Genomic DNA, 11,519 nt, shown 5'->3' on the forward strand with positions numbered 1-11,519 from the left:
AAATAACTCAGGGGTCAAAAGGCGTGTGTGGCGGGAGAGTTACAAATCAGCACTTGAAACCGAACACGAACAAAAATCAAATCCGAACTAATACAACAAATCAAAACTTGGATATTTAGAAGAAAACTTCAACCTTAATGCTTCCAGGAGGAAAGCAAAAAGGCTAATGACTGAATTGTGAAAACGAGCCAAAATGCTCCACCCCCGATGTCACACACACCTATGACTCCCTGCACAGATCCACGGTCCCGGGCGCTGAATCCCCGCAACCCTCCGCGCCCACAGAGGTTAAACTCTCGCTGCCGGCAACTTCCGCTTCCTGGCCTAAATCTGACACGCACGACTCCCCCCGCGGCAACTGCACAGGTTCGGTGACAGCCGAGACGCCGGGCGTTTCCCGCAGCCGGCCTGGGCCCAGGTCCGAGCTGTAGCCAGCAGGGCCGCCAGGTGGGCTCGGGACGGGGCGGGTGCTGGGTCCCGGCCGCCGCGGGAGAGGGGTCGCCGCGTCCCACAGAGCAGCGCGGTGGCGGGGGCGGGGGCGGGGCCGGGTGCGTCTCGGGACCTGCTCCTGGGGGTGGGGGCTGGGCGATATTTAAAGAGGCAGAGGCTCCCCGGTGGGGACGGCCTGAGGCCGAGTGCACCCTGAGGGCGGAAGAGGTAAAGCGCCCTGCCCGCCGGGGCCTCAAAGGTGACTGACTCCTAGAGGCTGCGGCGGAGGGGAGAAGCCTGGTGGTACATTCCATGGCCCAGTGCCTCGGCCACTGGAAAATCCCACAGGGGTATATCGAGTAGGGTACCGTGGGCTCCGCGGCAGAAATGATCACCCTTCCAAGATGGCGGCTCCCGTAGAGACACTCCCAAGGGGACAGCCATGTTCCTTGCCTGACAGTCACTGAAGGAAATTGGAAAGCCCGCCTCTCCTTCGACGCACACGCGCACGCACGCTCCGGCGGGGTGTAAGGGCACCAGGTGTAATTGTGGGCGAGCGGTCGCTTCGGAGCTGACACTAAGCATGTGCAGATCAAGTCCAGAAGCGCCGGGGTCCCTCGAAGCAGTTTTCAGGACTTAAGACTCTGGGAGTGAGTTTAACAGACGGACTTAGGGCCACTTAAGCATTGAGATAATTATGGAGATGTTAACACATGGATCAAGCGTTGAGATAATTATGGGGATGTTATGACATGGATTTTGTACTCGATGATGCTCAGTGGGGTGAGTGAGGAGACTTCTCTGGGGTCATTTATAGGGAGGTGCAGAGAGTGTGATGGGGGTTTGTGGGTGAGTGATGGGTCACTAGGGAAAGTTGATGGGTAGCCTGTGGGATGAGTGTTGGGGACACCGGAGTGAATGATAAGGGGATCTGTGGGGTGAGTGATACAGGGTCTCTAGGGTGAGTGATAAGGTATATGTGAGATGAGTGATGAGAAGTCCGTGGGGTGAGAAGGGGCTGTGCGGGGTGACTACTGGAGGTCTGTGAGGTGTAGGATGGGGTTTATTGGGTGGTTGACCAAGGTTTCTGCCGGGTGAGTGATGCATTTATTTGGGACTGGTGATGGAGGGCTGTGGAATCAGATATGCGGCTTCCTGGGGTCAGTGATAGGTGGTCTTTAGGTCTGAGATGAGGTTGTTTCAAAAACCTACTTTTGATTTTGTTGGTCCTCCTGTGTCTTTGTTTCTGTCATTAATATCTGCCCTTAACTTCGTTATTTCTTTTCTGTTTTTTTCTTTTGTTCTCATTTTTAAAGTCCTGAATTGAATGCTTATCTCTTACTATCCAGTCATTTTATTTTATAATATAAACATTAAGTTTATAAATTTTTCTCTAAGAACTCTTTAGCTCCATGTCACATGTTTTGTTGTTGTTGTTGTTGTTGCTGCTGTTCGGTTTTGTTTTGTGACAGGGTCTCACTCTGTCACCCAGAGATGGAGTGCAGTGGCACGATCATGGCTCACTGCAGCCTCAACTTCCTGTGCTCAGTCGATCCTCCCAACTTAGCCTCCCAAGTAGCTGGAACTACAGGCATGTGCTGCCACACCCACTAATTTTTTATTTTGTGTAGACACGGGGTCTCACTATGTTGCCCAGGCTGATTTTTTTTTTAAGATACAAGAGTCTCTCTCTGTTGCCTAGGCTGGAGTGCAGTGGAGCCATCATGGCTCACTGCAGTCTCAACCTCCTAGGCTCAAGTGATCCTCCCACCTCAGCCTCCCAAGTTGCTCGGACTACAGGCAGGCTTGCCCAGCTAATTTTTAAATTTTTGGTAGAGATTGGGGTCTTGCTATGTTGCCCAGGCTGGTCTTGAACTCCTGGCCTCAAGCAATCCTCAAGTAGTCCTCCTAGCTCATCCTCCCAAAGTGCTGGAACTACAGGCAGGAGCATCCAACCCACAAGTTTTGATATGTAGCATCACCACTATAGTTTCCTTCTAATGTTTTCTAATTGCAGCTGCAATGTTCGCTCTTACCTCTGGGTTATTTAAATATGAGATTTTGATTTCCCAAAACATTGACATTTTTGTTACTTACTGATTTCTAAATTGTGGTTAGAGGCTGTCACCTGAGTGATCATTACGTGCAGGAATGATGCTTTTAAGTTCAATACATACCACCATACTACTTTCCAAAACTTTTGTAAAATTGGAACTCCCACCAGCAACATATAAAAAGGCTTCTTCCAAAATCCTCTTCCACACTGGATTTTTTTTTTTTTATTTTCCCCATTCTGAGGGCCAAACACAAGGGTATCTAGTTTGCCTTGATGTACATTTTCCTGACAACTAGTGGCTGAACATTATTTCATTCTTATTGGCCATTGAAATATATATTTAAACTTTTTCATGTCCTTTGCCCTTTGTTTCCTTTAGGTGGTTTGTCTTTCTTACTAATTTGTGAGTATTAACCTGTATTGTAACTATATTTCCTCTATCTCTGTATTTTGACTTTTGAAAGATGTCTTCACCTTTGATTTTTTAAAAATCATCTATGAAGATATATCTGCCTTTTTCCTTTACAAGTTCTGAGTGTATTGTCTTGCCTAGTGACTTCTCCTCATTTCATGTTCAAACAAATATTCCTTAAATTTATATTTAATGTATTTATTGTTTCAATTTTTAAAGTTAAATTTTAATCTAACTGGAATTTATTTTGGTGTATGGTATGAGATGGAATCAGTTCATATATTCCATTTGGATACCTAATTTGCCAGCACCAGTCGTTAAATGAATACTGTTTTCTAATTCAGTTAAATGCCACTTTTGCTAACGTTCATTGTCTTTTTAATTCTAGCCTTCCTAGTAGGTGTGAAGTGATATCTTGTGGTTTTGATTTCCATTTCTCTAGTGGCCACTGATGTTGAGCATCTTTTCCTGTACTTATTGCCCATCTGTATATCTTCTTTGAAAAAATATCTATTCAAATCCTTGGCCTATTTTTAAATTGAATTGTCTTTGTTTTAATCAAGTTGTAAGAGTTCTTTAGATGATCTCGATAGAAGTCCTTTGTCACATATGTGATTTGCATGTATTTCCCCTCATTCTGTGGGGTTTTGTTGTTGTTGTTTTTGTTGTTTGTTTTTTTTCTGAGACAGAGTCTCGCTCTATTGCCCAGGCTGGAGCGCAGTGGTGCCATCTCAGCTCACTGCAACCTCTGCCTCCCGGGTTCAAGCAATTCTCCTTCCTCAGCCTCCCAAGTAGCTGGGATTAGAGGTGCGCACCACCACACTCAGCTAATTTTTGTATTTTTAGTAGAGACAGGGTTTCACCATTTCAGTCAGGCTGGTCTCAAACTCCTGGCCTCAAGTGCTCTGCCTGCCTCGACCTCCCAAAGTACTGGGATTACAGGCGTGAGCCACCACGCCCAGCCTCTGTGTCTTTTCACTTTCCTGATGGTGTCCTTATAGTTTTCATATGTTCCTATCTTGATTTGTATTTTTCTTAGGAATGGCTCGTGAATTATGTCAGATGCCTTTTTGATGTAATAGCCTAATGGTGTTACTTTCCTAAATTGGTTGTTGTAATGAATGATACTGATATATAAGGCGGATCCATCCTTGCCTTCCTGGGATAATTCTGTTGGTCAAGGGCAATTTTTCTTATGAGTCATGGTCGTATTTGAGTTAGTAATGTATTTTTTTCTTTTTCCTCAACTCCATGGTCCCCCATTCACAGTTCAGACCATGACTAGGGCCTGGGCAGAGACGTATATAGGGTAGGATCTCTTCTTTTTCTATACAGTCAGTATAAGAACAGAGAAGGCAGGCCCACTTCTTTTTCTATGCAGTCAGTATCAGAACACAGCCTGTGGTAAGCACCAGGAGGCCTCAGTTAGTAATATTTTATTTAGAATTTTTGCCACTATAAAAAATTTGCTTATAGTTTTGTTGTTTTTACTATATTTAACAAGTGTTGGTATTAAGGTTATACCAGGTATTAAAAGGAAATCAGGAGATTTCCATTTTTTATGTGTTAAAATAGCATAGACATTCTCTTAAGTTCAACTATATGCGCATTTAGAACTAATGCCTTTTTTAAAATGGCAATTTTTAACTATTTTGTTTTCTCTGATTATTGCTCTACAGATTTCTAGTGGGGGGGATTAATTTTGATAGTGTATGTTTGCTAGGGATGTTATGTTTTTGTGCATTTGTGCATAATGCTCCATTAATTTACCTTGATCATTTCCATACCTGTGGCAATAGCTTCTTTTTTCATTCCTAAAACTGTGTGCATGCTTCTGATGTGTGTTCCTTTCTCTTTTACCTTGATCAAGTTTCTCATGAATATTTTGTTGTCTTCTTTTAATTTCTTTTTTTTTTTTCAGCCTCCCGAGTAGCTGGGATTACAAGCACACACCACCATACCCGGCTAATTTTTTGTATTTTTAGTAGAGATGGAGTTTCACTGTGTTGGCTAGACTGGTCTCGAGCTTCTGACCTCGTGATCCTCCCGGTAGGCCTCCCAAAGTGCTGGGATTACAGGTGTGAGCTACTGTGCCCTGACTTTTTTTTTCCTTTTTTTTGAGACAAGGTCTCCCTCTGTCATCCAGGCTGGAGTGCAGTGGTGCGATCTCGGCTTACTGCAACCTGCACCTCCTAGGCTCAAGCAATCCGGCTAATTTTTGTTGTTGTTGTCTGTTTGTTTGTTTGTTTGTTTGTTTGTTTTTTGAGATGGAGTCTTGCTCTGTTGCCTAGGCTGGAATGTAGTGGCGCAATCTCGACTCACCTCAACCTCTGCCTCCCAGTTTCAAGCAATTCTCCCCCCTCAGCCTCCTGAGTAGCTGGGATTACAGGTGTGCCACCATGCCTGGCTAATTTTTGTATTTTTAGTAGAGACAGGGTTTCACCATGTTGGCCAGGCTGGTCTGGAACTCCTGACCTCAAGTGATCCATCCACCTCGGCCTCCCCAAGTCCTGGAATTACAGGCGTGAGCCACTGTACCTGGCCTTTTTTTTTTTTTTAATTTCTTAGATTGAACATTTAGTTCATTTACCTTTAGCTTTTACTTTTAAACATTAAAAATAATTTGGCCAAAATATTCTTTTCTTCCCTCTGTGACTCTAGCCAAAGATAAAATATTCTTTAAATATAGCTTTAGCTATGTCTCAAAATTTGTTATGAAGTCTAAAATTTTGTTATCAAATGCCATCTTCAATTCGTATATGTTTAGAGAATATTTCTTAATCGAAATCTGGATTTGGTAGTTTATCATTTCATTATCTATGATTTTACAGGATTATAGTCAATTTAACCTGCCAAAACTCTAATTTTTAAATGTATCAAGATTTTTTCTTCGAGTCCAAGTTACATTATTTTTTAAAAATTTTGTAAACTATGCCATGGGTCTAAGAGAAGAGAGTATATTCATTAGGTAAAGTTAAGTTATGTGTCTTGAGCCTAGCTTGTTGATTGTATTTCTCAAATCTGCTTTACTTGCTTTTTGTTTGTTTGTTTACTTGATCCATATCATAGAAGAGATATAATAAAATCTCCTGGCATAATTATGATTTTTCTTAAACTTTTTGTTTTGAAATAATTATAGATTCATAGGAAGTTGCAAACATAGCACAGAGCCCTGTATACGCTCACCCAGTTTTCTCCAATGATTACATCTTATAAAATCACAATACAATATAAAAATGTAGAATTTGACATTGGTACAAGGTGTGTGCATAGTTCTTTTTTGTTTTTTTGTGTTTTTTTTTTTCTGAGACAGAGTCTTGCTCTGTTGCCCAGGCTAGAGTGCAATGGCGTGATCTCTTCTCACTGCAACATCCACCTCCCGGTTTCAAGCAATTCCCCTGCCTTGGCCTCCCAAGTAGCTGGAATTACAAGCATGCGCCATTATGCCCAGCTAATTTTTGTATTTTTAGTAGAGACGGAGTTTCACCGTGTTGGCCAGGCTGGTCTCAAACTCCTGACCTCATGATCCACCTGCTTCAGCCTCCCAAAGTGCTGGGATTACAGGTGTGAGTCACTGCACCAAGCCTAGTGTGTGCATAGTTCTACGTCATTTTGTCATGTGCATAGATTAATGTAACAGCCACCACAATCAAGATACAGAACTACTACTCCTTTATAGTCTTTTTTTTTCTTGTGAGACGGAGTCTCGCTCTGTTACCTAGGCTGGAGTGCAGTGGCGCAATCTCGACTCACTGCAAGCTCCGCCTCCCGGGTTCACGCCATTCTCCTGCCTCAGCCTCCCAAGTAGCTGGGACTATAGGCACTCGCCACCACCACGCCTGGCTAATTTTTTGTATTTTTAGTAGAGACAGGGTTTCACCGTGTTAGCCAGGATGGTCTCGATCTCCTGATCTCGTGATCCACCCACCTCGGCCTCCCAAAGTACTGGGATTACAGGTGTGAGCCACCGTGCCTGGCCTAGTCTTTTTTTTTTAAGACAGGTTCTCACTGTGTTGCCCAGGCTGAAGTACAGTAGTGCCATCATCACTCACTGCAGCCTCGAACTCTTGGGTTCAAGTGATCCTCCCACCTTGACCTCCTGAGTAGCTGAGACTATAGGCGCATGCCACCATGCCTGGCTACTTTCTAAATTTTTTGTAGAGATGAGGGTCTCACCATGTTGCCCAGGCTGGTCTCAAACTCCTGGCTTCAAGGGATCCTCCCACCTTGGCCTCCCAAAGTGCTGGGATTGCAGGCACGAACCACTGTGCCCAGACCTTTTATAGTCTTTACTCGCACCGCCATCCCTAACCCCTGGCAACCAACCATCTGTTTTTCATCTCTCTAGTTTTGCCATTTTGAGAATGTTATATAAGTGGAACCATACAGACTGTGATTTATTTTATTTATTTATTTATTTTTTTGAGACGGAGTTTCACTCTGTCACCCAGGCTGGAGTGCAGTGGCACAATCTTGGCTCGCTGCAACCTCCTCCTGGGTTCAAGCAGTTCTCCCACCTCAGCGTCCTGAGTAGCTAGGATTACAGGCGCCTGCCACCACACCCAGCTAATTTTTGTATTTTTAGTAGAGATGGGGTTTCACCATGTTGGCCAGGCTGGTCTCAAACTCCTGATCTCAGGTGATCTGCCCGCCTGGGCCTCCCAAACTGCTGGGATTACAGGCGTGAGCCACCGCGCCTGGCCCAATGTGTGTGATCTTTTGAGGTTGGTTTTTTCACTCAGCATAATGTCCTTGAAAACCATCCAAACTGTTGCTAGAACAATAATTGATTTCTTTTTGTTGCTGAGTAGTATTCCATATTACAGATTTACCACAGTTTGTTTAGCCATTCACCTATTGAGAGCCATTTTGCTTGTTTCTAGTCTGAGGCTATTACATATAAAGCTGTAATGAACAATCTTGTACAGGTTTTTGTGTACACATAAGATTTCCTTTCTCTGGGATGAATGCCCAGAAGTGCAATTGCTGGATCATGTGGTAAGTATTTTAGTTTTTAAAGAAGCTGCCAAACTATTTTCCAGAGTGGCTGTGCCACTTTACATTCCTGCTGGCAATGTGTTAGGGATCTAGTTTCTCTGAGTCCTCTCCAACATTTGGTAAAGACCAATATTCAAAGAAAGGAAAATAGTTAAAATGTGCCATTTTTAAAAGGCACCAGTTCTAAATGTGTTTATAGCTAAGCTTTAAAGAAGATAGTATCTATGCCATTTTAACACATAAAAATAAATTTCCTGAGTTCCTTTTAAAAACTGGCATAACCTTAATAGCAACACTTGTTAAATATAATACAAAAACAAATATGACTTTTAAGACTTCATGTGGTTTAATGCATTTGTGCTGGTTTTATTTGTATGTGTTGAATGATCCTGAAGGCTTATGCTAGTTAGTACTTCTTTATTGTTTCTTTTATTATTAAAAGATATTCCCCTTTTTTGTTAGTCTGTTGAATGCTTTGGACCTTAATTTCCCCCACGATAATTGTATTTTCAGACCTCCTTTCATTTTCTTGGTATTTGCCTAGTAAATTGTATAGCTTTTAAATCCTCATTGAAATATTACATAATACAGAAAAGTGCACACATTGTACATATTTAGCTTGATGATTTTTTAACAGACCAAACAAACCTGCATAGCCACCACCTAGATGAAGAAATGTTACTATCTCTCAAGAAGTCATATTTTTTAGCTGGGTGTGGTGGCATGCACCTGTGGTCCCAGCGACTTAGGAGGCTGAGGCAGGATGATTACTTGAGCTCAGGAGTTTGAGGCTGCAGTGAGCTATGATCATGCTACTGCACTTTTGGCTGGGTGACAGAGCAGGATCCTGTCTCTTAAAAAAAAAATTTTTTTTGTAAGGCCAGGTGCAGTAGCTCATGCCTGTAGTCCCGGCACTTTGGGAGGCCGAGGCAGATGGATCACAAGGTCAGGAGTTCGAGACTAGCCTGGCCAATATGGTGAAACCCTGTCTCTACTAAAAATACAAAAATTAGTCGGGCGTGGTGGCGGGCGCCTGTAATCCCAGCTACTTGGGAGGCTGAGACAGGAGAGTCGCTTGAACTCGGGAAGCAGAGGTTGCGATGATCCGACATCACACCACTGCACTCCAGCCTGGGTGACAGAGTGAGACTCTGTCTCAACAACAACAACAACAATTTAAAGAAGCCATGTTTCTTTGGGGGGCCAAGGCAGGCGGATCACGAGGTCAAGAGATCGAGACCATCCTGCCCAACATGGTGAAACCCCATCTCTACTAAAAATACAAAAATTAGCTGGGCACAGTGGCGCACACCTAGAGTCCTAGCTACTTGGGAGACTGAAGCAGGAGAATCGCTTGAACCCCGGAGGCAGAGGTTGCAGTGAGCCGAGATCACACCACTACACTCCAGCCTGGGCTACAAAGTAAGACTCCATCTCAAAAAAAAGAAAAACAAAGAAAAAAGTTTTAAAGAAGCCATGTTTCTTTGAGAGGCTGAGGCAGGCAGATCACGAGGTCAAGAGATCAAGACCATCCTGCCCAACATGGTGAAACCCCATCTCTACTAAAAATACAAACATTAGCTGGGCATGGTGGCGCACACCTGTAGTCCTAGCTACTCGGGATGCTGAAGCAGGAGAATCACTTGAACCCGGGAGGTGGAGGTTGCCGTGAGCCAAAATCTCACCACTGTACGACAGGCTGGAGACAGAGCGAGATTCTGTCTCAAAAAGAAAAAGAAGCCATGTTTTTGAAATGTATATAAACGTAATCATATGGCATTGCTTCATTGCTCTTTTGAGTCTGGCTTCTTTAGCTTAACAGAGTGTTCATGGGACGAGACTCATGCATGTTGAGTACAGCAATTTGTTCTTTCTCATTGCTGTATAGCATTTCCTTATATAAATATAACACAGCTTGTCTATCCATTCTGATGTTGATGGGCATTTACGTAATTTTTAGTTTTGAGTAAAGCTACCATGAACATTATCATCTCTTTTAGTAAACATATATTTGCGTTTCTCTTGAGTGAGAGAGAACTGGAGTCAAACAGCAGGGTCATAGGATATTGCATGTATTCACCATTAATAGAGACTATCAAACACGTTTTCAAAGTTTATATACTAGTTTATACTCCTAACAAGCAATCTGAGTTTTGGCTGCTCCACATCCTTGCCCGCTCTTGTTTATTTCCTGTCTTTTTCATTTTGGCAATTTCTGGTGGGATTATCTTATTGTAGATATGGAGGATTATGTGGAGGATTATCTTATTGTAGTTTAACTTCTATTTCCTTGCTAACTGGTGAAGTCGAACATCTTTTTATAAGCTTGTTTGCTATTTGGATATTTTCTTTGTGAAATGCCTGTTCCTTTTGCCCTTTTCCTGTGGCTCTTAGTGATTTCTAGATATTCTTGATATATTTGAGATATTAATCATTTGTCAAATATAGGTATTACAGTTACCTTCTCCCACTGTAGCATTTGCCTTTACATTTTTAATATTATCTTCTGATTAACAGAAGTCCTTAATTTTAATGTAGTCCAATTTAGGTATCCTTTATCAGGACTTAATATAAAGCACATTAATGAAGACTATAACACTGGTCCAAGAATAGACAAATAAACCAATGAAAATACAGAGTTCAGGAATGGCCCCCACATATATGATCACAAGGAGACACTACAGAGCAATGGAGAAAGGATAGTCTTCTTTTTTTTTCTTTTTTGGGGACAGAGTCTCACTCTATCCCCCCAAGCTGGAGTGCAGTGGCGAGATCTCAGCTCACTGTAACCCCCATCTCCCAGGTTCAAGCGATTCTCCTGCCTCAGCCTCCCGAGTAGCTGCGATTATAGGCGTCTGCCACCACGCCTGACTAATTTTTATATTTTTAGTAGAGATAGGGTTTCGCCATATTGGCCAGGCTGACCTCGAACTCCTGAGCTCAGGTGATCCGCCCACCTCAGTCTCCCAAAGTGTTGGGATTACAGACATGAGCCACTGTGCCTGGCCATGGGTAGGCTTTTCAATAAATGGTGCTGGATTATCTTGCTTCCATATGAAAGAAATGAATCTTGACTCTAACATATACCACACGTTAAAATCCTTCCCAGATGGACTGTGGGTCTAAATGTGAAAGCTAAAATGATAAAACTTTTACATGACCCTGAGATAGGCAAAGGTTCCTAACAAGACATAATGCATGCCAACCATAAAGGAAAGAATGATCAATGATATGGTGTATTTCTATCAAGTGCTTCGTTTCATATCTTCATCATTTTGTTTTAACATATTTGATTTTATGCTTCCTATTATTTTTTTCCTTTTTTTCTCCTATTATCTTTCGTTTGCTTTTTTTTTTTTTTTTTTAAACAGAGTCTCACTGTGTCCCCCCAGGCCAGAGTACAATGGCATGATCTCGGCTCACTGCAACCTCTGCCTCCTGGGTTCAAGCGATTCTCATGCCTTAGCCTCCCAAGTAGCTGGGAATACAGGCGCCTGCCACCACGCCCGGCTAATTTATGTGTTTTTAGTAGAGATAGGGTTTCACCATATTGGCCAGGCTGGTGTCAAACTCCTGACCTCAGGTGATCCGCCCGCCTTGGCCTCCCAAAGTGCTGGGATTACA

General features: G+C 42.9%; 1 protein-coding gene and 1 pseudogene across 6 annotated transcripts in view; one reads left to right on the plus strand and one right to left on the minus strand.

The window, feature by feature from the left end:
• Positions 1-322: 322 nt before the first annotated feature.
• Positions 323-11,519, plus strand: part of ZNF41 (zinc finger protein 41) — a 36,832-nt gene continuing 25,635 nt past the window's right edge. For 3 of the 6 annotated variants that reach the window (XM_023202807.1, XM_023202802.1, XM_023202806.1), the window contains exon 1: positions 323-447. The gene's annotated coding sequence lies outside the window, so the exon portion shown is untranslated. Of the gene's footprint in view, positions 448-876; positions 1,213-11,519 lie in introns of those variants that run through there. The other 3 variants (XM_023202805.1, XM_023202803.2, XM_023202804.2) reach the window with 3 other exon arrangements.
• Positions 4,147-4,318, minus strand: LOC111536445 (annotated as a pseudogene).

This window comes from Piliocolobus tephrosceles, chromosome 12 (assembly GCF_002776525.5).
Source record: "Piliocolobus tephrosceles isolate RC106 chromosome 12, ASM277652v3, whole genome shotgun sequence".
Lineage (NCBI taxonomy): Eukaryota > Metazoa > Chordata > Mammalia > Primates > Cercopithecidae > Piliocolobus > Piliocolobus tephrosceles.